This window comes from Balaenoptera physalus, assembly GCF_965194825.1.
Source record: "Balaenoptera physalus genome assembly, chromosome: 5".
Classification (NCBI taxonomy): domain Eukaryota; kingdom Metazoa; phylum Chordata; class Mammalia; order Artiodactyla; family Balaenopteridae; genus Balaenoptera; species Balaenoptera physalus.
In genome coordinates, this window is record NC_138884.1 from 49,883,064 (window position 1) to 49,908,274 (window position 25,211).

At 38.2% G+C, this 25,211-nt stretch overlaps 1 protein-coding gene and 1 long non-coding RNA gene across 3 annotated transcripts in view; one reads left to right on the top strand and one right to left on the bottom strand.

Annotated features, from left to right (window-relative positions):
- Window positions 1–25,211, top strand: part of ARHGAP24 (Rho GTPase activating protein 24) — a 510,476-nt gene that overhangs the window by 313,008 nt on the left and 172,257 nt on the right. The gene's annotated exons all lie outside the window — the stretch shown is intronic.
- The window catches only part of LOC309661548, an 87,016-nt gene that overhangs the window by 22,164 nt on the left and 39,641 nt on the right, over window positions 1–25,211 (bottom strand). The gene's annotated exons all lie outside the window — the stretch shown is intronic.

Below are 25,211 nucleotides of genomic sequence, written 5' to 3' on the forward strand. Positions count from 1 at the left end.
TTAAGAAATTATTCAAATAAAGTATCCTTTTTTCTTTGTTAAATTCATAAATAACACATAACTTTCTAAAGGACATACAGCTTTAAGATGAACATAGTTAAGTACTGATGAAGTAAGGATGGTTATGTCTCAGTCATTGATGGTCAGTCATTTTCAACTATCCACAGTTTTATAGGCTTCCTTTTATAGGCTTTATAGTTTTTTTCTTTCTTTTTTTTGTTCTTCGAGGACAGCAAATTTAAAATGCATAAAAGTAACAATCTAATTGAGTGATAAATTTCTAAACCTGTATTCTACTCTCTACTCATATATTCCTATTATAATGCCCTCCTGATTAGTAAGAGAGCCTGTGCCCCAGAAATATTCTTCTATTTTGGTCACTATATTTTGAGTTTGGTCTAATGGTACACTAAGTAAAAGCCTGGGAGAAGTTATCAAGTCTAGCTGTAATTAATTAAACATTATATAAGATTTTCCATATAGTTAAAATCTGATGTAAGGCTTCTCTTCCATGTGAAAAATGAGTTGTTCTGCTGTAAGGATTTTGTTTCCAGGTAAAAATTGAAATATATTTACAGTGTCTTCCTTCAAGCATATGAAAAGATGGTATCTTGTGAAATCTTCTAAATAAAATAGGAGTAACCTTTTAGAAATCCTTTGAAAATTATATAGTTGTTCCCTGTGGAATAAACCATGTGCTTGCATAGGCAACAGCTAGAAATGAGCCACCTATCTCAAGAAGGCATTCCTTACCTTAGCAATACGTTAGACAGATTCTGGGAGTCCGTTATTAGTGTATTCATGTACCATAGATTATTCACATTAACCAAGCTCAAGACAATGATAGAGAAGACCAGAACTCCAACCCCACTTTTACTTGAGCTGGATTCCTCTCATCAGTAAAATCGTTGTCTTTGTTCCATGCAATTAAGATATATGAGAAAGCTAGGTGACTTTTGGAAGGTGACTAGGTGGGCCTGAAATCTGAAGAATGGGCATTCTGTGTAACAAGTGTAATAATTAAACTAAGCCATTCACAATAGGGATGAACTTGGTGGTAGATTGAAATAGCCTACTGGTTAATAATCCATTAACTTGGACCTTTTCATGGACAATGTTTTTTTTTTGTTTGTTTGTTTGTTTTTATTTATTTTTGGCTGCGCTGGGTCCTTGCCGCTGCGCGCGGCTCTCTCCAGCTGCGGCGAGCGGGGGCCGCCCCTCTCTGCGGTGCACGGGCTTCTCACTGTGGTGGCCTCCCTTGCCACGGAGCACAGCAGGGACTCCAGGCGCGCGGGCTTCAGTAGCCATGGCTCGCGGGCTCTAGAGCGCCAGCTCAGTAGTTGTGGCGCACGGGCTTTGTTGCTTCGCAGCGTGTGGGATCCTCCCAGACCAGGGCTCGAACCCGCGTCTCCTGCATTGGCAGGCGGACTCCCAACCATTGCGCCACCAGGGAAGCCCCAAGGGCAATGTTTAGATGAGAACTGATAGCACTGGCTTCATGGCTTCCAAGGGTTTTCACCAGTAGCTACATGTACCTAAACAAATTAACTTCTCAGAACCTCCTAATACTTTTTTCTTAAAGGTTGTTGTAAAGAGCAATTAAGTAATATTAATATGTACCACCTACGTAAAAGCTTCTCAAAGAAGATAGTTTCCTCCTAGTCCACTGCTTATATCAGTTTTAAAGCCAGAAAGAGTTTTGAGCTAAGGAATGACTTCAAGTTACTTATCTCCAAGCAGCAGCAAACTTGAGTTCAGTTTAAGAGTTGAACATGCAAATATCCAGAGAAACAGTCAAACTTCATGATTCTTGACTTATTTATAAATGGTGCATAAAGAATAACATATGTTAGTTTTAAATGGAAAAAAACCAGGACAATCAGATTTAAAGTAACTAATGTCCAATTTGAAAAATAATTTTTATGGCAAATCAAGATAGTTTCAATAGGCAGCACATTGAAATGAAAAAGATCAGGGAGTCTGAGTTTGACTGACTTGCTTTAGAATTCCCAACTCTTTAGCACAGCTCCTGGAAGCTACTGAACACTCATGAATTTCTACTTCTACATTGGCAAAACAATAATAATTATAAAAATTACTTGGTGAAGGTAAAAACAAATAATATGTTAAGGTGAGCAAACTGATGCACAGTGGGAACATGCAGTCCTTAGCACTGCACTTTGTTCATGTAAACTTCAAAATACTAAGATGAAACGTCTGTGTCTGGTGTCTGTGCTTGACTGAGGCTTATATCCATGGATACCGATGGTCAACTTCTCTACTGACTGAGCTTTCCATGAGCAGAGTTTTCTAAACACTAGAAAATACTAGAGCTCTAGAAAAGTGTGCTTAACTGCTAGTAACATTTTCCTAACTCAAATAGACTTAGTTTGTTTGCTGTCTATCATGGATCCCTTCCAGGGCCTCCTCCACATTGTTGGGGTGAAGAGGAAGACAGGCAGGAAACTTTCACTAGATCTCCAAGGAACTAGGCTAACACTTTCACACCTACGCCTTGGAACAATTTGTATATCTTTTTTATGATGCTCAATTTGCCTTTTTCCCTTTTCACTTTTACTCTTTATGTTTGCATATATTTCCTTATGTTTCATGGGCTTGAAGCTTTATTTGTCCCCAAACCTTTTTAAATGTTAAGAAATTCTTCTGTTTCTAAAATTTATAGCCACAATATCTCTCTGCCATTTGCCCAGGCTTGTTATTTAAAAGGCAGCTCACACCTCTTTTCTGTGTGATATACTGTGCCCCCTACTGCGGGGGTCCCATAAAGTGACTTTGAAAACAGTGTGCCATGGCTCTTTGCATATTTTTACTGGAGTAAGGGGCTCCTACTGGCTCCAAACATTTTCATTTATAATCAATTTAAATGTTCTACCTCCAATCCCAGGAAGAAACTAATTTTATAAGTAGACAAATTCTTTAAATAGGATTTTATGGAATGGGACTACATATACTATTAGATTTAGGAAAATCTTTAAAGTTCTGTAGAGTTTATTATGATGAGCTTTATAATTTACAAAAGCTTGATATGGAGGCCACTGGAGCCCTGGTTTTTGTTCAGCCCCAATAACTTTGACAAGTGATTTAGTGTTTCTTTACAGCAGCTCTTCCTCATCTTTACAATAGGTCTTATATAACACCCTTCCTGTACTTCCATCAATAACTGCAATAAATATATACTGAAATACAATATTCTAGGCAAAATTTAGATATAAAATTCTATATAAAACAAGATTTTTATGGATCACCAAAAACACATTATACTTTAGCAAAAAGGAGATAATTTGTCTTTTCTTTAAAAAAAACTAGGTAATACTACCAAACAGTACATAAATGAATTTGATTTATTTAAAACACACACACACATGCACACACATGGGAGTGCACTTGGGGTAGGCAGCTCAGAAATACAAATCAAATTACTAGGCCAGATAAAGATTTTTTTCATCATTATATATCATATTACAAATTGATGGATTTCTGATAGACCAAAATTAATTAATTGTTAAAAAATATGTGACATCTGTACAGGGCTTTATATATATATATATATATATATATATTTATCTTATTCTAATGAAAGCTATCTATTCTAACCCTTTCTTGGGTTTTCCTATTGAAGGCATTCACTATATACAATGCTCTGAAATTGCCAAAGGACAGCCAATACTCAAAACTCTCCTTTCTGCAATTTTGAGTTCAAAGATCCATAGAGCTTCGGATGTGAGACAAGTTATGGGTCATAGCTTTGGTTGTTTTTTGTGTTAATAAATGGCTTCTTATTATTTCCTTTTCCTTTAATCTCTGGTTATAATAGGCTGCCATTTTAGTTGCAGACATATGCTGACCAAACAGGAACAAAGATATGAGATAAAAGTTTATTTGAGCTGCAAGTTTATAGCAAGCATGAATGCAAGTTGATTAGGGAGCCTGTGGTGAGGCTTATAGGCAGAGTCTCATAAAAATATATCACCTTGATACTGTTGCATTTGAAACTGTCTGCTGGAAAGCCTTTGTTACTGATTATTCCTTGCAAAGTGAACTGACCAAGGATCTGGCTGTTGTTCTCACCCTTCCCCCCTCCCCCCCTTCCCCCCCTTCCCCCCCTTCCCCCCCTCCCCCCCCTCCCCCCCCTCCCCCCCCTCCCCCCCTTCCCCCCCTTCCCCCCTCCACCCTCCACCCCTTCCCCCCCTTCCCCCCTCCACCCTCCACCCCTTCCCCCCCTTCCCCCCTCCACCCCTTCCCCCCCTTCCCCCCTGCACCCCTTCCCCCCCTTCCCCCCTCCACCCCTTCCCCCCCTTCCCCCCTCCACCCCTTCCCCCCCTTCCCCCCTCCACCCCTTCCCCCCCTTCCCCCCTCCACCCCTTCCCCCCTTCCCCCCTCCACCCCTTCCCCCCCTTCCCCCCTCCACCCCTTCCCCCCCTTCCCCCTTCCCCCCCCTCCACCCCTTCCCCCCTCCACCCCTTCCCCCCCTTCCCCCCTCCACCCCTTCCCCCCCTTCCCCCCTCCACCCCTTCCCCCCCTTCCCCCCTCCACCCCTTCCCCCCCTTCCCCCTTCCCCCCCCTCCACCCCTTCCCCCCTCCACCCCTTCCCCCCCTTCCCCCCTCCACCCCTTCCCCCCCTTCCCCCCTCCACCCCTTCCCCCCCTTCCCCCCTCCACCCCTTCCCCCCCTTCCCCCCTCCACCCCTTCCCCCCCTTCCCCCCTCCACCCCTTCCCCCCCTTCCCCCCTCCACCCCTTCCCCCCCTTCCCCCCTCCACCCCTTCCCCCCCTTCCCCCCTCCACCCCTTCCCCCTTCCCCCCCTTCCCCCCTCCACCCCTTCCCCCCCTTCCCCCCTCCACCCCTTCCCCCCCTTCCCCCCTCCACCCCTTCCCCCCCTTCCCCCCTCCACCCCTTCCCCCCCTTCCCCTTGCCTCCCTTTTTTTTTTTTTAAATGTATTTTTTTAAAGTCTTTATTGAATTTGTTACAATATTGCTTCTGTTTTATGTTTTGGCTTTTTGACCACGAGGCATGTGGGATCTTAGTTCCCCGACCAGAGATCGAACCACACTCCCTGCATTGGAAGGCAAAGTCTTAACCACTGGGCCACCAGGGAAGTCCCATTGCCTCCCTTTTAAAAGCAGTAAAGACAAAGGTGAAATTTGGCTCCTGCAAGAGCTCAGTGTGGGTGAAATGGAATAGTCCTTCAGAGCAATCAGGATAATTATCCAGCCACTTTGGCAAATTTACCGACATCTGTTCCAGAGTCATTTTTGCTGCACAAATCTGCCATTAACAAATAGTGAGGACTTTAATTAACTGAGCATACCAAGGAGTGAAACTCTGATAAGATGGCACCATCTGGAACAGAGAGATGTAAAACTCTCTCCTCTGCTGTGTTGATTAGGTATTATATTAAAATTTGTCTTGATCACAAATGATTCCCTACTGTGTAGGGTTAATGGCAAAGACTTTATGATTTGAGATACTTTGCTCAGGTGTGCCACAGCATTAAAATGTAAATTTCCTGAGTTTGAGATTTTTCCTATGGTCTTTTGTTAATGCCCCATTAGTACTCTTTAACTTTGCACACTCCACAAAGAATCATGTTGATCAACTTTGAGCTTCAAGAAGAGGTCAGCCAGGGCTTCCCTGGTGGCGCAGTGGTTGAGAATCTGCCTGCCAATGCAGGGGACACGGGTTCGAGCCCTGGTCTGGGAAGATCCCACATGCCGCGGAGCAACTAGGCCCGTGAGCCACAGCTACTGAGCCTGCGCGTCTGGAGCTTGTGCTCTGCAACAAGAGAGGCCGCGACAGTGAGAGGCCCGCGCACCGTGATGAAGAGTGGCCCCCGCTTGCCGCAACTAGAGAAAGCCCTCGCACAGAAACGAAGACCCAACACAGCCAAAAATAAATAAATATTTAAAAAAAAAAAAAAAAGAAGAAGCAGTCAGCCAGAACCAGCAGTGTCAAACCCTTGACAGCTGTCCTTAACAAACTTATCTGAAAATTTAAAGTCAGGATAATCTCCCTAGAAAACTTCACTTATGCACATAATCACAGACTTTTGGATACGATTTCAGGGGAGGCATCATAGACTCTTTGAAGGCCATTCATACTAAATCCGTGGATCCCAGATTATATATCTGTTCATCAGACACACTCTTACCGTCTCTTGTACATGCAGCATTGCATCCATTTCATTCCAGCCGCCTACCTCATTTAACTGCTTTATTTGACCAGATTTTTAAGGTTCTTCAGCAAACATGAACTTTGGATTTGGAAACTAAACGGGTTCCAGGGAATTCCCTGACGGTCCAGTGGTTAGGACTCCGTGCTTCCACTGCAGGGGGCCCGTGTTCCATCCCTGGTCGGGGAACTAAGATCCCACAAACCATGAAGTGTGGCAATAAAATAAAATAGAAATTAAACTGGTTCCAATTTGGTTGACTTTAATGGCTCCCAACTGAATAAGTTTCACTACTGACTGGAAAAAATGATAAATTAAATCAGTTGCAAGACATCAGTCTTGGCTTCCACAGATCTAAGGTCGGGAGTGGGGGAAAAGCTTGAAGTAGATTCTAAGAAAAGATGCATCTACGGGACTCTAGTCACTTGCTTCTTTTTTTGTTGTTTTTGTTTTTAAATTAATTTTTATTGGAGTATAGTGGCTTTACAATGTTGTGTTAGTTTCTACTGTATAGCAAAGTGAATCAGTTACTATATGTATATATATATCCACTCTTGTTTTATATTTCCTTCCCATTTAGGTCACCACAGATCATTGAGTAGGGTTCCCTGTGTTAAACAGTAGGTTCTCATCAGCTACCTATTTTATGTATAGTAGTGTATATATGTCAATCCCAATCTCCCAGTTCATCCACGCCCCCGCCCCCCGATTCTTCCCTGGGTAACCATAATTTTGTTCTCTACATCTGTGACTCTATTTCTGCTTTGCCAATAAGTTGATCTGTACCATATTTCTAGATTCCACATATAACCAGTATTATATGATATTCGTTTTTCTCTTTCTGACTTACACTCTGTATGACAATCTCTAGGTCCATCCATGTCTCTGCAAGTGGCACTATTTTGTTCCTTTTTATGGCTGAATAATATTCCATTGTATATATATGTACCACATCTTCTTTATCCATTCCTCTGTCAATGGACATTTAGGCTCCTTCCATGTCCTGGCTATCGTAACTAGTGCTGCAATGAACATCAGGGTACATGCATCTTTTCAAATTATGGTTTTCTCTGGATATATGCCTAGGAGTGGGATTGCTGGGTCATATGGTAGCTCTATTTTTAGTTTTTTAAGGAACCTCCATACCGTTCTCCATAGCAGCTGTACCAATTTACATTCCTACCAACAGTGTAGGAGGGTTCCCTTTTCTCCACACCCTCTCCTGCATTTATTGTTTGTAGATTTTTTAATGATGGCCATTCTAACCGGTGTGAGGTGATACCTCACTGTAGCTTTGATTTGCATTTCTCTAATAATTAGTGATGTTGAGCATATTTTCATGGGTTTGTTGGTCACCTGTATGTCTTCTTTGGAGAAATGTCTATTTAGGTCTTCCCCCCCATTTTTTGATTGGGTTATTTGTTTTTTTTGATATTGAGCTCCATGAGCTATTTGTATGTTTTGGAGATTAATCCCTTGTCAGTTGCTTTGTTTGCAAATATTTTCTCCCATTCTGAGGGTTGTCTTTTTGTTTTGTTTATGGTTTTCTTTGCTCTGCAAAAGCTTTTAAGTTTCATTAGGTCCCATTTGTTTATTTTTGTTTTTATTTTCATTACTGTAGGAGGTGGATCAAAAAAGATCTTGCTGTGATTTATGTCAAAGAGTGTTCTGCCTATATTTTCCTCCTATTTCCTATAGTGTCCTGCCTTACATTTAGGTCTTTAATCCATTTTGAGTTTATTTTTGTGTATGGTATTAGTGAGTGTTCTAATTTCATTCTTTTACATGTAACTATCACTTGCTTCTCAACAAGCAATGCTTTCTGCCAATAAAGTTAAAGTTCATTGCAGCTTAGTTTGTATAGCAGGGTCATTATTGAAAACATTTTATATTTGCCAGTAGTGTTAGACAATCATGTAATGCATGGTCTAAAATTTTGTATTCCGCTTCTCAGTACATTTGAGAGAAGGCTTTAGGAAATAATCCTAACATGCCCAAGGCAAATGACATACTCAGTTTTGTAACAACTGTTCCCTATGGAAGTAACTTTTTTTTTTTTTAATTGGGGGCTGATAGGAATTCAAAGAAGGTTGCTACATAACACCTTGAGATCTGATAAGACAGGCACAAAAATAAGAGTTAAGAAATAAAGATTTTTCACCAGCTCTCTCCTTAAATTATAATTATTTTTGTAAATTTACTTGGATAATCTTTAGTTCTAATTTTCCATCTGTAAAATGTGAATACAGTGTAATTCAAGAATTAGGTAATTAAGAGAAAGCTTATGACTATCTCAAAATAAGTAGCTTTTGCTACATGTGGCTTTTCCCAATTCTAATTATCTTTACATCAATCTGAATAAAGCATTTTTCAGGTGGTAGAGAAAAACATATGTGATACACTTTTTAATTTAACAGAAGACCTATATTATCCTGTTCTAGAACAGCTATATTTACCTTTTTAACCAAATCAAAGAGGCACAGTGTCAGAAAGATTTTTCCAACTAATGCCAGTATCTTCAAGCTAGAAAGGCTTTTGTATTTTGTAAAATTGTATAAATACTTGTCACGGTATAATTTTTACACCACTACTGATTCAGTGCCAAACAGTTCATTGTTTTTCCAACCATCTTAAATCAAACTCTGAAATTCAAGTCACCAGGATAGTGAAGAAATAAAAATTCAATCTTAGCCATTATTGTTCCTCCTTATCTCATCTTTCTCACCCCCCAAATGGGGGCTGTGTTAAAATTTCATAGAAAGTACTGTCAGGTCTTTAACCCACACCAGGCTGAAATGATCAATGCCCAAGCCACATAATCTCTTGATAATGAATGGTTCTGTTGCTTCTGTGCCAAGGTCACTGGTGGCTTTGAGCCTTTGTCCAGCCTTGGAGCCAGAGCTGTGCCACATCACCATTCTCCTCCTGGTCCTGTTATCTCCCTGGGGCATTTCAAACCCCACTATTCCAGCGACTTTTTCTTACCCTGAGGTCAGCCACTTTGGTCTCTATGCCTCTAAGCCCTTCTCTTTATCTCTATGTCTCTCCATACCACCCCTCCCCCTCCTCCCCCCTCTGTGCCCCAAACAATTTTCCCCTCCGTGGGCCTTTATAAACACAATGTTGATCCTTCTTTGGAGCAGAAGAGTTTTTCCTAACTAACCCTAATACATATTTTTATTTAACTGTTGATAGTGTTATATAGCTGTTTGTTTCTTCTTATAATGAAAGCTACCGGATGTGCCAGCATTCTTGTATTTTTTCCCCCAGTTCCAAAATTATGCTTTTTATTTCAGTGTGCTCTTTTTGGGAAAATTATTTGGCAGGCATCAATATAAAGCAAGATTCTCACTGTTAAGTCCTAGGGGTGACTGTGGGCATTTTCAGACCCTACCATTCTAAGGCGGTATCTAGGCAGGCAATGAGTCTTCGCCACTGAGCAGCATTGCTCTGTAAGCCAGCTTCCTTTCAGCTGTTTTAACCGCTCTTCCCCATCAACATTTTTTGGTTTAATGTGAATCCGTCAGTCACTTACACCTTGTTCTCTGTGATGCTCCTTCGGTTGCCTCAGGTGGATATTTTGTTTGAGTTTCTTCAGGTAAAAAAGAATTATGTTGTCGGTAGCCAGCATTTCTTAGCCTGCCCCAGTGAGGGGTGGTCTGAAACTAGATTTCTAGACATTCTAAGGTATTACCTCCATTCCAACTCCCCTCTTCCTCTGTTCATATTTCATTCCTGAAAGTCATCAGAGAGGAGGAAGCTCAAGAGACATCATCTAAAGAGTGTGAACTTTAAGTCTAGAATGAAAGTTGGCCCTCATGTAGCAGCTCTTTCTCAGTCTTGTTTTGAGATTTTGAATGATAGTTTTCATTCCTGTTCTGCAATCTAAATGTCCATGTGGTAGTAATTATCTGCTTTAATTAGAGAGAAAAACACCCAAAAGAAAAAGCAGTTAAGTAAAGCAAAAAAAAAAAAAAAAAAAAATTTCTATGAGGAGACAAGATAGGTGATTTGGAAGATTCATCTATGGACAGAGAACAAGCTCTTTGTTACATATGAAGTGAAGACTATGTTTTCCTGGAAGTCACAGAAAGGGTGATTGCAGAATCATTCACACAACCCTTCCTGCCTTTTATCAGATTTAAGGTGAGTAGCTGTCATGAGCCTTGGGTAGAAAATCATTACTGACACCTTGTTGGAAGTTTTGGGTAGACAATGGGGAATGACAGCCCCAGGGTTAACTGGTTAAGGACAGAAGGACATTCCATAATATCTTTACAAACAGGATCAAAGACAGGTCATCCCTATAAACATTTCTTGACATATATCTAGCCACCATTGTCAACATCATTAATAATTTGGGGGTTTCTCTATTAGGTACTGAAAGGAGTTTAAAGGAAAAAGCAAGTAAGCCCTTCCATTTGAATAGAGGTGAGAGTAAAGATATTACTATATAAAATTAAGAAAAGAAACAATCATATCTAGCTAGTTATAGAGAGATTCATATCAAAGTATTAGTGACAGAGCCAATAAATGAGTTATTCATATGATTCATCAGATAAGTATCCCAGGTAAGACATAGAATTACCTTATTCCATTCAAGGCTTAGTCATTTCCAAAATGTTACAATGCAACTGAATATATTTATACATGCAGAAGTTTATTTAACTTTCTTTAGTACCCCCTCTCTTTTTTTCAGGTATAGAATCTACCTCAGGACCCTCAGGACTTAGTTCTAACATCCCTTATTGTTGTGTAAAGTTTCTGGCCCACAGAATAGCCTGATGAGGCGAGTTTAGAATATAAAGGAAGCTTTTAGTGGAATGGCAAGGATGGGGTTTTCCAGACCAAAGGAGTGATGAGTGGTAGAACAGGCTCAGAAAAATGAGGTGAGGGGAGACAGATGGTAAGGAATGGGTGTGCCCAGCTATGGGATTTCTTTCTGTAGTCAACCTCCAGTGTTGAAATATCAACTGGGGTCCCCCAAAGGTATATTTGAAAGTGTGTGGTCTTCAGAGTCAAATCCTGATTCATCACCCGCTAGGTACGTAAGTTGGGTCAAGCTACTTAAATTTTTGAGACTCAGTTTCCTCATCTGTAACATGAGGATTATATGATGAAATAAAATGAGAGCCTACCTTTCAGGGTTGCTGGGAAGATAATAAAAATGTATGTAAAGCCCTTGGAACATAACCAACCCTCAGTAAATGGCAGACATTATGGCTGAAACGTAGTCTTTAAAAATTTCAGCCTTGCCTTTCATATAAGTAAATTACCAACTTTGTTAGACAGTATCTTCTTCGTCTTTAATTTTCAGCACAAAATAGCTCTGTGACTTTGAGAAATGCCCTTAACCTTTGTATGATTCAATTTCTTCACATGTGAAATAACAGGGATAATATCCTGAGTAGTGTTCAAGTCCTGCAAAGCCATGGTGCTAATAGCCTGCTATCCGTTTTGTTCTTGATCATAATTAAAGCAAAGTAGAGGCATATGCATCAATATGCTGCAAAATGCATAATGCAACGCAGCTCTGGCATCAGCAGTATGGACTGTAGGGTCACATGACCTGTGTTACTACTCATGGTTCCTCCTTGTAATGTACCTGAATGTCTTGGGCAAGTCAGGTAGCTGTTTTATGCCTCAGTTTCTTCTTTTTTTGGACTTTTTTTGCACAACTTAATCTTCCCATGATATAGAGAAAATCTTTTATCCTCAAACCTCTTTTACCTCATCTATCCTAGTGGTGCTCTGCTTTCCAAATGTAATAAATAGTTCCAGTGAAAATATTACATTGTTTTACCACAAGCTGGCAAAACACCAACACTTCATTCACTCACCCCAATCAAACAAAAATGTTTTTAGAAAGTCATTTCTCTTTTAGTTATAGAGCTATAAAATTATAACAAATATTCACTAAAAATTTGAGATATTGTCACAAGAAATTAAATGTTATTAAAATTATTAACACAGAGAAGAGAGTATGAAGGTACTATGTTTATTAATCCATACCTCCTCAATATTTACTTGGTGTGTTTACTTTTCATGAGTGAATCTCAAGGTTCATAACATATAGTACCTGTATAAACATTTCCATATTCATGAAGGGTTTGGAACATTTCTAGTATTAAGGGTCTGTTATAGTGAACAGGAAAAATATGATTCAATCCATATATTTTTTTTAAAGTCTTTATTGAATTTGTTACAATATTGCTTCTGCTTTATGTTTTGGTTTTTGGGCCGCAAGACATGCGGGATCTTAGCTCCCTGACCAGGGATCGAACCTGCAGCTCCGGCATTGGAAGGCAAAGTCTTAACCACTGGACCGCCAGGAAAGTCCTTCAATCCATATTTTAAACTTAACAGGAAGATAGGAATTTGAACTACAGGGCCACTGGCATCTTTTCTAATACTGAGGTCCTATGATATTTACGTGTTCCTTGAGAACTTTATTGGTTATTAAAAATGGCAGCACTTGAAATGATGTCTAGAGATGTAACTAGTATGGATCAAAAAGGCTTTGTCTCAAAATGCTGAATTGTAAGTGCTATAAAGTATTTTTAACAAAAATTTAAAAATTATGTAAATTTGAAAAGTTCCCTTTCCTTCAGCAGATGTTTCCCCATTATTCCTCATCCTAAGAGTGAGTTCACCCCAGAATGTGAGATCTGGATGCCGGTGCATGTGGATGATGTCTACAGAGTCCTAGTATGCATGTCCTAGTCAAAGGCAATGAAATTCCCAGTCCAGAGAGACCTGGCAAGCAAGGAGGGCACACTATTACCTACCAGCTCCACTCCCTCTTATATTTATGCTACTTGACCTACACAACAAAATTTTTAGGTTGGTTTTACCCTAAAATTTTGCTTTTCTTATGCCATTACTTAAACATTTATCATTTTATCCCACTGATAATTATAGTAAAAACAGAAAATTTTAATGATGAGGATTTAATCCCAATTTAAGAGCAAGATAAAAAAAAATCTTCACATTTTATTATCATGTGGATAAGTTCAAAATCATCAGGAATATCTAGAGAAAAATCAATACATGTATTACATGCAAAATTGATTTTAGCATCTTTTTCAAATATGTTCATATCACTTCTGAGCAAAATATATATGTAGAGAGAAATAAAAGTGACATAATTAGTATTTTCTTTTATAGTAAATGTATTTTTCGGTAATAAGGATCTAGCTCCAAGTAAGTGAGAATTTCTCACCTTTCCAAAAAGTCATTTTTGTACTTCTTCATAACATAATTATTGGATAATAATAGCTAATTAAAATAAACTTGGCTGTTTCTATCAAATGTAGGTTCATGGGGATTTTAAGTTTGAAAGCAGTATCTTAAACTTAAGATTATTTTTTATAATATCAATTAAGTTCCTAAAAAACTAACTGATACTCCCTTCAGAATCTAGATAAATCTAACAGAAAATCTGGAACTTGAAACTGAATATTTCCCGCAACAAAAAAATATCTTCCCTTGCTTTAAGGAAACTACTCCCAGACCTAACAATAAAACTCACAATCTCTAAGTTATCAAAGAGAGTCTCACATGGGGACGCATAACTCCTAGTCTCGTTCCCTGAGTTCCTTGAATGTTTTCTTCCCTTCAGGAGATACGTTTCCATTAGCTTTGCAGTCATCCCATGATGACCTCGTAGGGCCTCTTGCTTTCATAATTTATCAATACAGCCTGCCCTATTATAGCCAGTAGAACACCTGATGCAAGGCTGGATTCTCACAAAGGACCCAGGGAAAACAAAGGAGAATAACCAGCAACTAAACCACTGTGCCATGAAACACCACTTGTTCTGCAGGGTGACTGGCTTCAGTTGCATCATGGCCCCTTCTCTGCCTCAAAGTAGGTGGCTCCATCCTATGACCTGTCACTCAGCTGACTTCCGAGACATCCGTGTTCCTCACAGCTTAGACCTAAGTCGATAGCCAGAAACTAGCTTCTTCTACTCCTAGAGAGCCTTCCTCTGGGATTATTTTCTTTTTAATACAACTACCTCATTCCAGGATGAACTAAATCGGAAATAGTCACTCCCTCTATTGAAAAGGCCATGACAGAATAGTAATCACCTCAGTACACCTCGGTGAACCCAACATTCACATAGGAGGCGAGCACAGGAGCAAACAGGGAAGCTGTCTGTTTGGATTTCTCCGTAAACTGCCTTGCTTTGACCACAGGGAGCAATGGATCTATAACAATAGGGAAAAATGACCTAACTACCTGAGTAGAAATCATGAGACAAAACCTTGTAGTAAAGTAGAAATAACCAAATGAAGAATCCCATTGTTTTCTACGCCAGAGTCAAATGCTCAATATCTGTGTGACTTTGAGCAAGGATTTTTTAGCTGAGGGTGTCAGGGTCCTCAGTTGTAAAATTCCTCTAGTCTTTTTCATATCTATGATTGATGGTCTAATTCTTTAAAGTGAAAGGTACCTAAATAATTAAACAAATTTTGCTTGATAGGTGTCCATTATATCCTTAAGTGAAAAGGAGGTGGATTCAAATTATAAGACATCATAAAATGTAAGTCTTAAAATTTATTGAATCATCTATTTGATAAATCATAGGTAAAAAGTGGCAGTTTTCCCACATAATTCACTTTATTAGGATTAAGAGTTTCATATACTATTGTATGATTAAAACCAAGTATAAATAGTACAGTGAAGATAACCCTTTTAATGTAAAGACTTTTCTGAGGTACTTAATACAAAATCATGGCTCTGTACCCCAGATCCTGGTTCTGGGTTGAGCTCTGTCCCAGCTGGCTAATTACCTTGTTCTAATGAAATTCTTAGCATGATCTGAGTCTGATATTCCCATTTTCTTGGCTATTAAAATCCAAGTGCCTATTCCTCCTTGAATCAGGTCTAAGAACATGTTGAATTATTGACCACTTACTGAATGATATTGATATTATGATAGAGTGGTATTGATTTCCTAAACTGCATTTTCCTTATCTGTAAAATGAAAATGATTATACTCATTAAGTCATTGCTCCATAATTAGTTTCTTTTTTCTCAGAAACACGATGAAGGAGGCAAAGCATAAACTTCTGGTGTCACACGGGCTCTTTTCATTCTCTTGTCATTTTAGCCTAATTTGGGGCTATGTAAATCAGGAAAGAAACGTTCAAGACCACAGCAGGGGGTGATTGGTTTTGTCATCAAAAGGGCCTCAATTAGGTGTCAGCAGATCCCTCCCTCCTTCTAATATTACTGACCATAACATTTGAAACTTTAGTGAGAAAGCAAAACCTAGTTTTAGGTAATATAACTTTTCATTAGAGAGAAATAGGGCTCCCCTTTTAGCTTTCTTCCCCTACAGTGGGTCCTCTTCGTCCTAAGTGAAATCTTTCTTCTGGTTGTTTTCTTCTCTCCAGCCAGTTAAAAACATTTATTGATCCCCTGTTGAGGCAGAGATGTTTATTACCTCTACTCTTGCCTGTGCCCACTTGTTCATCCTAGTCTTCTCCTCTCTCTCAAGATGTCACAATAGCCCTTTTCACGACAGATTGTTTGCCACTATAGAGATTTGTTGTTGTTGTTGTTTTCGTGGGAAATGTCATGGGACTTGTGGAGGGAAGTAGTTATCAGAAGAAATATATATATATATATTTTACATGGGGGTGGGGGGATTTGGTGAGGAGTTTTATTTTTTAATTTTTATTTATTTATTTATTTGTTCATTTATTTCTTTATGGCTGTGTTGGGTCTTCGTTTCTGTGTGAGGGCTTTCTCTAGTTGCGGCAAGTGGGGGCCACTCTTCATCGCGGTGCGCGAGCCTCTTATTATCGCGGCCTCTCTTGTTGCGGAGCGCAGGCTCCAGACGCGCAGGCTCAGTAATCGTGGCTCACGGGCCTAGTTACTCCGCCGCATGTGGGATCGTCCCAGACCAGGGCTCGAACCCGTGTTCCCTGCATTGGCAGGCAGATTCTCAACCACTGCGCCACCAGGGAAGCCCCCAGAAGAAACATTTTGACAACCACTATTTAGTCAGTTTGAAAAGCTGAACGGAAAGGCTTATGAATTCAGTTTATCTGCACCATTCCTTTATCTTTTGCTTTATGAATAATTATTGGTATGAGCCAATGGTAATAGGCCTTTATATTGTGTTATTATTTATACTTGCCTAGCAGAAAAAGCCATGGAGCTTATTTGAAAATCAACAAAAATCAACACCAAATTCATAAAATCAAGTGCAGATTATCATCTAATGACAACTTCTTAGATTCTCAGTTTACATGTCATCTCAACATCCAATATCTGATTGGAATGTCATTTGACAGGTAAGGAAATTGAGCCCTGGGGAGGGAAAGTGAGGTATCCAAGTTGTCCATCAACAAGTGGCAAAGTACCCTTGCCTCCCATTCTAGTTTTCCTTGAACCGGACAAGGATACCTCTCCATTTGCTGCTGATTCTTGGTGCTGCTAAGATTTTTCTTATTCCTCTAGTTTCTCTTGTCAAAATTTGCAATGGTGGAGAGAAGAAAAGTGAATAAGAAAAATATATTAGTGCAAAATTATGCCAGTGTTAATTATTCTGCATATGCAGATTTTGTATCCTTCTGATATGTTTTATTGTAGACTTATAGAATGAAAAGCCAGCCTCAAGTTTAAGTATAATTCCTTAAAAGTGCTCTGTTGACATAGCTGAATAAGCTCAATTTAAGAAAGCAAGTTTACATATGACTAACATTTGTTTTCACTGATATAATGTACTCTATTTTTTTCTAGATTAAATAATGTGGAAATTATGTGAATATATTGAATGAGTATCAAAATATCATTTTTTTTTTTAAAGAAACATGAGTAGTTTATTTTTATTTATTTAGGCTGTGTTGGGTCTTCGTTGCTGCGTGTGGGCTTTCTCTAGTTGTGGTGAGCAGGGGCTACTCTTCGTTGCGGTGCGCAGGCTTCTCATTGCGGTGGCTTCTCCTGTTGTGGAGCACGGGCTCTAGGCACCCGGGCTTCAGTATTTGCGGCTCGCGGGTTCTAGAATGCAGGTTCAGTAGTTGTGGCGCGCGGGCTTAGTTGCTCCACAGCACGTGGGATCTTCCCGGACCAGGGATCGAACCCGTGTTCCCTGCATTGGCAGGCGGATTCTTAACCACTGTGCCACCAGGGAAGTCCCCAAAATACCACTTTTAAAGTAACTATTAAAATGATAAAATGTAAAATGTGAATAAATTTAAACATGCCTCTTACAGTGAATAAGTGATTTATGAACTGCAACATGGAAACAATGGATGTTCTCTTCCATCATTTATTTTAATGATTTTTTTTTTCATGTTACACAATGTGCTTTGAAACCTTCAAAGAATCCACACATGGAATTTATCAAATAAAAATTACATTGGGGTCTTTGGGTGACATAGATGTATGGTAAACAGAATGTATAAGAAGTCACTTAGAACCTATAATGTATAAATGAAACTTAGGAGATCAACACCAGCTTATAGCTAATGTTTTATTGGGGTAAATGTTTGTCCTTATTCTAGGGATAAAAATAAGCGTGGTTACAAAATTTGCACAAACAACTTGAACCAAAAGAACACAGAAAATTGGTATATGGATTAAAGTATCCAAAATAACTTATAACAAATACTTGTAAATGCGTTTATTCACTCACCTTCCGTCCCAAAAAAGAAGTGCTTTAAAACTAATATACTCTAGTTTTTTGCCACCAAAAAAAACTCCCAATCAGAGTAGACTTTTTGACGTAGTGATCCTTTTTTCTACAAATTTGTTCTAAGACTGAAAAAAGAAATCTACAGAAAAACAAAAATATTCCTAGTAATAGAGTAGTATAATTTTTACTAAAAAAATCCCCGAAAACCAAGTTTGTGCCCCCAAATAGAGCAATATACAAATAAGTTAGATCATACCATTAAAAAGAATATTATTCAAACATTGAAAATAACAAATGAAATGATTTTATTTATATATTTTACAATTTTAAAAGTGTTTGCTGTTTTTACAGTATCTTATTTGATGATTCTTGATATAAGGAAAATGCTTATAAAATATTCAAAGTGAAATAATAAATTAAAAAATTATGTATAGGGCTTCCCTGGTGGCGCAGTGGTTGAGAATATGCCTGCCGATGCAGGGGCCACGGGTTCGAGCCCTGGTCTGGGAAGATCCCACATGCCGCGGAGCAACTAGGCCCGTGAGCCACAACTACTGAGCCTGCGCGTCTGGAGCCTGTGCTCCGCAACAAGAGAGGCCGCGATAGTGAGAGGCCCGCGCACCGCGACGAAGAGTGGCCCCCGCTTGCCGCAACTGGAGAAAGCCCTCTCACAGAAACGAAGACCCAACACAGCCAAAAATAAATAAATAAATAAATAATAATTAAAATTAAAAAAAAAAAAAGAATGAATTGCCCATGAGAGCAAAAAAAAAATTATGTATAAACTATGACAATAACCACATAAAACTCTACAGATGGATAAAGATTGGAATACATATATACCTGTGTGCATGTATGTAGATAGATAATAGATAGACGGATAGATGCACACATACAGTATATAGTTGAGGGGGCTGTAGATATCATTTTCTTTAATATTAAGATATTTAATTTAAACAAAAACTTGTCCTAAATTTTAAACAGAAGACAAGATGTGATTATTCCTCTTGAATAGATTAAAGAATATTGTCTTTTTTCATGATAGAATAGAATCCATAAAACAGATCTTTTACTATAATTTCCATATGAATGCATAAATTATGAGTTTTTCAATATTTTAATCAACCAAGATGAAATTTAGTCCATGATATTAGGTCATTCTATAAATATATAATTTAAGTGTATTCAAACTTTACTCAGCTTCCAAAAATAACCCTGGAATTCTAACAGTAGCCTGAGTAAAGAGTAGGAATAATGCAAACACATACATTTGTTTACCGACAGTCCAAACAAAGATATAAATAAGTAAAAGAATTTACTGTTTTCCTTAAAGTCTATTGGAGATTGTTGTTTTGAAAATATCACACTTTTATATTTTTGAGCCTCTAGCTCAGTAATATCTGAAGAGCTTAGTGTGCTACCAATTTTATTTGTGTTGACTTTTTGTTTAAAGAGCAAACCCATCCCCTTGAAATATAGCCCTGCTCAGCGGAACCTGTTTCTCCTCATGAGCATGTTAGAAATTTTTATTTCAATTTAAACAGGAAAACACATGGCTATGACTTAACCGTTGAAAAGGAAAATGCTCAGTGTACATGAATTTGGTCTTGCTATTTCTCCAGTTCCTCAAATGTTACTTCAGCAAACAAATAAAACATTAGTAGGTAAATGAATCTTAGGCTGAGTCCAAATATTCCTGACTGGCCTCAAGACCTTTGTTCTCAACACTGCTGTTCCCAAGAAATACATACATTGAGGACCTGAGTCTGCCATTTAATTAACAGACTGATGTTTGTTTATTTTCTTGTAAACCTGAGTTCTCTACCAGCTGGTTCCTAGTTAGATCAGAAAGATATACAGAACACAAACAAAAGTGCAAGTAAGGCCCAAGTAACTTCTGCAATGCAGTCTCTTCCCTAGGCATCCTGCTTACTCCCAGAGAAATTTGTATTGCCCTCACAGTAGAGATCTCCGTAAATATGCCCTAAAGCAAGATCATTTTTTAGAAGACAGTAGATTTTCTTGATTGTATATACTGTTAGTTCATCATTCTCCTTTTAGGAATAAGTAGTGATTCCAAAACTATGATCATGTATTCATGAGTGTATATCATGGTACTTAGATTTGTACCATGTCCATTCTCTCAGTATGTACACACAGATACACATCTGGCATTTTCCCTATCTCCCTTTTTTCTATTCTAAAAACCGGTGAAACCAACAACTCTATATTTTCCATATATTATAGTAGTGCAGCATCTACTTTTTTTATCTGTACCCATGAAGATTTTTAATGCAGATGGTGAGAGAAATGGTAATAACAATTCTAAAGACTGAATGTTTCCACTTGCAGAGATTATAAGCATGGGTGAGTTAGTTTTGAAATGTTTATTTCAAGAATGATTCCTAAACATTATGAACTAGAGTTACTGGTTTCTTTTTTTTTTCTTTTTTCCTTCTTCCTTTCTTTCTTTTTCTTTCTTTTTACTACATGGTAGTAATGGCCATTGCAGAATATTTAGAAAATAGAAAAAAGATCAAAAATAAAATTTTTATGATACCGAGAGATAAAAACTATCAAATAGTAATGCCTATTTTTCAGATTTTCTCTAATATTAAATATTTATTACAAAATCAGATAACTTTGCACACACTATTTTCTAATATGCTTTACTCTATAAATGTATCATAAAGTAATATCTTAAAAATTCTAACCTAGTGTTCTGAATTTCAGTCCTTATTGTACCATGGCATACTAATGTTTCTTAATTTACTTAAGATACATTAAGAGGCATTGACACTGAAGGTTTTGAAGGTTTTACCATCAAGGACCCACTGGTGGAAAACACGAGCACGCATGTTCCAGAGGGTCCCAGGCTTCCAAGAGGAGCCCTTACTGAAGGACTCTGGTGGAAGAGCAGCTGAGGCTGTAATCACCAGCCCAGGCTGCCAGGTGGCTGAAAGCTCTTCCTCAGACCACCTGACTATAATGTCCTGTCACACTGTAAGGGGGTGACAGTTATACTGCAAGACTGTATTTTTTACGAAAATTCCAAATACCTCCAATGATCCTGATGGTACATTTTAAAGTGACTTTAAATGCCCAGAAATTCTTTTCCCTGTGTTCACAAAAGGATAATCTTCAGAATTGTTCCCTCTTTATTCATACTCCTAAGTATTTTTTTTTTTTTTTTCTAAAACCACTTGAATGTATTTAAGAAAGCTTTCAGGAAAGTCAGGACAGTGGTTTTTCACATCATAGAGTAGAAAAGGCATTAATAACAACATCTTTTTCCCTCCAGGGAAAAAACTTGCCATTCAGTACAAAACAAAATTATGTTTAAAAATACAGTAAATTTTTACTGCTCAGGAAGTGTTCGATTTCATGTGTTTGACTGTATACAGATTAAGAGACTTGACATACATATCTTTCAGCATCCACACAAAATGATTGAAATGCTAAAAGCTTACACACTTCAGATTACTTTACATTTTTCCCTAAATGACCTTCAATATTTTAACAGTATTTGCTCTCCGTGGCTAATAGTTATTATCATGTGGAGTCCTTTCTAAAGCCTAAGAAAAAGAAGTAAATCGAAGGGAGCGGCAGGGAAAAATGTGTTAGAAAAATATTTTTTTCTCATTATATTAAAAACTAGAAATGACTCCATCCTACACATCTGTGAGAGCCCAGTTCCACCCTAAATGGAAAGATTCTAAGGTTTTCAGTCCAGACCCATATCTGTGTAAAGTTAAACACTGCCACTAGGACACATCAGGAAATTATTGTCATTGGGCAAGGGAGCAAGAACCAAATAGAAATCCAGACCATCTTATTTCCTTTCTTCACCTATTGCAAATATTGGCCCATGCTTCGAAATGCTTTCCTCATACATTTAAACTTTAATACAAATTTCTTTTCAATACATGATTTGAAATCAGGATCTCAAAATGCAGTTTCTGAGACAAAGAAAGGGAGGATGCAATATGTTCTTCTGTTTTTCTGCTGTGGCATTACACTCAGGCAAACACTAGCTGAAGTGTTTGAAAAACAAAATGCTTTAATGGGGCAGTATAACAATTGGAAGAAAGTGCCCAAAACTATGTTTTCTTTATCATTATTTTTGACTTGAAAGATAATTGAAAGCTTTGTCAGTAGATTTTTGTTTCGTTGAAAGATCACTACAGTAGTTTCTAAATTTAAAAAAATAATAGTAATTCTGTCTGTGGTTGTGTTTTCATCCTTTCTTCAGAAATAAAATGGGTTTGGGAATGAGAAAAAACAGCTTTTCCCTTTGCTATATGTTACATATGTCATCATAGGCTTCCCAATAGAGTAACTCTCTTTTTTTTTTTTTTTTTTAACTTGCTCTTTAGTTAAATATGATGCCATAGAACAAGGGCATTGTAGTGAGTGTCAAAATGCATAGTCTAAGCAAAGGTAGCAATGAAATGAATGTTCAGTAGCTGAAGGCCCCTTACCTTCTTTTATGTGGGTTGATTGGCTGTTTAGGATGATATTAGTGCTTTTGTTTTTTATTCGGAATTTAGCTTGAAAAATTGTGATTAAAGTTCCAGCTTTTATTCTTTTTCTCTGCTATTTATTTTGACTTATTACTAATTTAGTCAGTGGCCCAGTAAAAGTTCTCTCTCTGATGAAAATATCTGAAACAAAGTGATTCTAGCTGCAAGACTTTGAAATTTATAGTTTTCTTTTTAAGGCTAAATTTGGGGAGGATGAGAAGGCTGGTTTTATGAAGTGCTTTTGGATGGTGCACTTTGCAGATGGGAGTGCTAAAAGCAGAGTCAAGGTATAATCAGCCAGAGGCATTCTCAGAGAAGATTGTAAAAATATGGAAAAGGGAGATTGAAGGCAGGAACAATTACCCTACATGAAGGATTTGGTATGAATTGCCCTGCTGGCTTGCAGATACAATTTCAAGGTTTCTCATTTAGCGGGCAATGCCACTTAAAAAGGGGAGAACAGAAACATATACGATGTAGGGCTGCAGTTTAAACTCTGCTTCTAGCTTTCCAATAAAACTCGTAGAAAGGACCTGGCATTTTATTAACACCCTCAGACTCAGGGAACTGAAAATTATGACTCCACTACAGTACTCCAAACTGTAGTTGAAAAAAATGTCTTTTCTGCATTTAATAGTAAGAGATTGCCTTGCTTCCTTGTGGGCATTCCTAAGGATCTGTTAATTTAAGCAAATTAAAATGATACAGATGAACCGGTTTGCAGGGCAGAAAGTGAGACACAGATGTAGAGAACAAACATATGGACACCAAGCGGGGAGAGTGGCGGGGTAGGGGTGGTGGTGGATGAATTGGGAGATTGGGATTGACATATATACACTAATATGTATAAAATAGATAACTAATAAGAACCTGCTGTATAAAAAATAAGTAAAATTCAAAAAATAAAATAAAATAAAGTGGTATTCTACTATACAGAAAGACCTCTAAACTCAACATCTTCAGCTTAAAGACAGGCAAGACACAATTAAGAAAAAGGAATTATAGGCACATATTAACAAAAATTTTATTTTTTCTCTGTATCCTACAATGACTTCATTGTTAAAAAAATCAAAACTTGTTTTTCGAAACATTTCTCTGCTCTTTATAAAAGTTAACTTGCCTAGCAAGTACTCTCAAGGTTTTGTGGTAATTTGCATTCTTGCCTTCCCTACCCCTGCTATTTAAAAACCAAACTTTCTTTTCTTCTTCTGAGAAAGTTATAAATCAACAGATTTCCTCCAAATACGGGACTCTAGGCCATGCAGACCTTGATTGTAATTCCAGCTCCACCACTCACCAGTAACAGTGTGCAGGCAAATTATTCTCATTGATAAATGGGAATAACAACAACTACCTCATAGCGTTACTATGAGGATTAACTGAGATAACATTCATAAAGCTCCCAGCCCTGTGTGTCTCACAGGACAGGTGTTCATATACTTAGTTCCTTTCCTGTTCCCCGCTGGTGTCCTTCCTTACACTCCCTCAACCTAATCTCTAAATAATGCATACATAATGGTAGGAACATTAGCATGAATGCCTTGATGCATTTGTTACTGAGTTAACTCAGCAGTGAACTTGGCATTCCATCCCCAACCTTTCCCCTTCATTAATCCCCTTGGGCAACCCCTCCAACACAGGAGTACACCCAGGACACCAGGAACCGTGAAACTGGCCAGGCACGTGAGCATCTTCTACCAGGCTTTCAGCTGGTCTTGTTCTGCCTCAAAGACCAGACAGAGCTCATGTTTTTCACAATTAACTGACTCTGGCCATGTGGTCGCTGCCATCAAGATCTGCCACCAGGAGGACAGCAGTTAATACAATCTTGAACTCTATTTATAGCCCACTTGAAACACACTCCCATGAAGCCTGAGGAGTCCTCCTTGAGAACACAGAAAGTAATTCACTAGTCCCAGCACCAAACTAGGGCAATCGAAGGGCAGAAAATGCAGTAAGTACATTTTTTTCCCAGCCCTCTATAGTTTACAAAGCATCTGCTCCTGCACATTGTACCATTTCATCCTCATACTGACCCAGGAGGGAGCCCCAAAGCAGATGTTGGCAACAAATCCCCATTTTATAGATTACAAAACTGATACCTAGGAGGTTAGATAAGTTGCTCATTTTACATGGTTGGAGAAGGAGGGGAAAGGAAGGTGGCTAAAGAGTAAAAATAATTTCCTGTTAATACAATCAATCTAAACTTCAGAGCATAATTATTTACCTGTAAGAAAAAAATAAACAACAAAGAGAAATAATGTTTCATAATGTTCTGGTAAGCTTAAACATTGTTTCTCCTCCACTTCTGATAGGAAAACCAAAATATGAGAAATAAAAACCTAGAGAGACTTTACAGGGAAACATTTATAAACATGTTTGTATCTGTCTAGAACATCTACATGCAGAATGATTATATTTTAGACAAGAAAGGCCTTCTTGAAACCTCTCCAAATTAAAATGTGCATCAGTCAAGACTAATCTTGAAAAAGATGGTAGGAATTTTTATGAGAAATCTTAATTGATTTTGCCAGTCATCTCTGAAATAAATACATCTTTGCTGTCTTTTTAATATGGGGGGGGTTGCATAATTGAAGTATGTGCCCAAAAAGCAAGACTTCATTAATATGAATTAGTTTATGGACCAGAAATGATTTTGTTCTGAAAAGAATTATTTGATTTTGGCAAATACTTTAATTTTCTAAGAGCTTTCTCTAAGCGGTGTTACCGAGAAAGGGTTTTCAGAAACTTTTTGGCTTGAAAAGGATGTCTGAGCAATTAGAATAGCCGCACTGAAGTCTGTGCGTGTATGTGTGTGTGTGTGTGTGTGTGTGTGTGTGTGTGA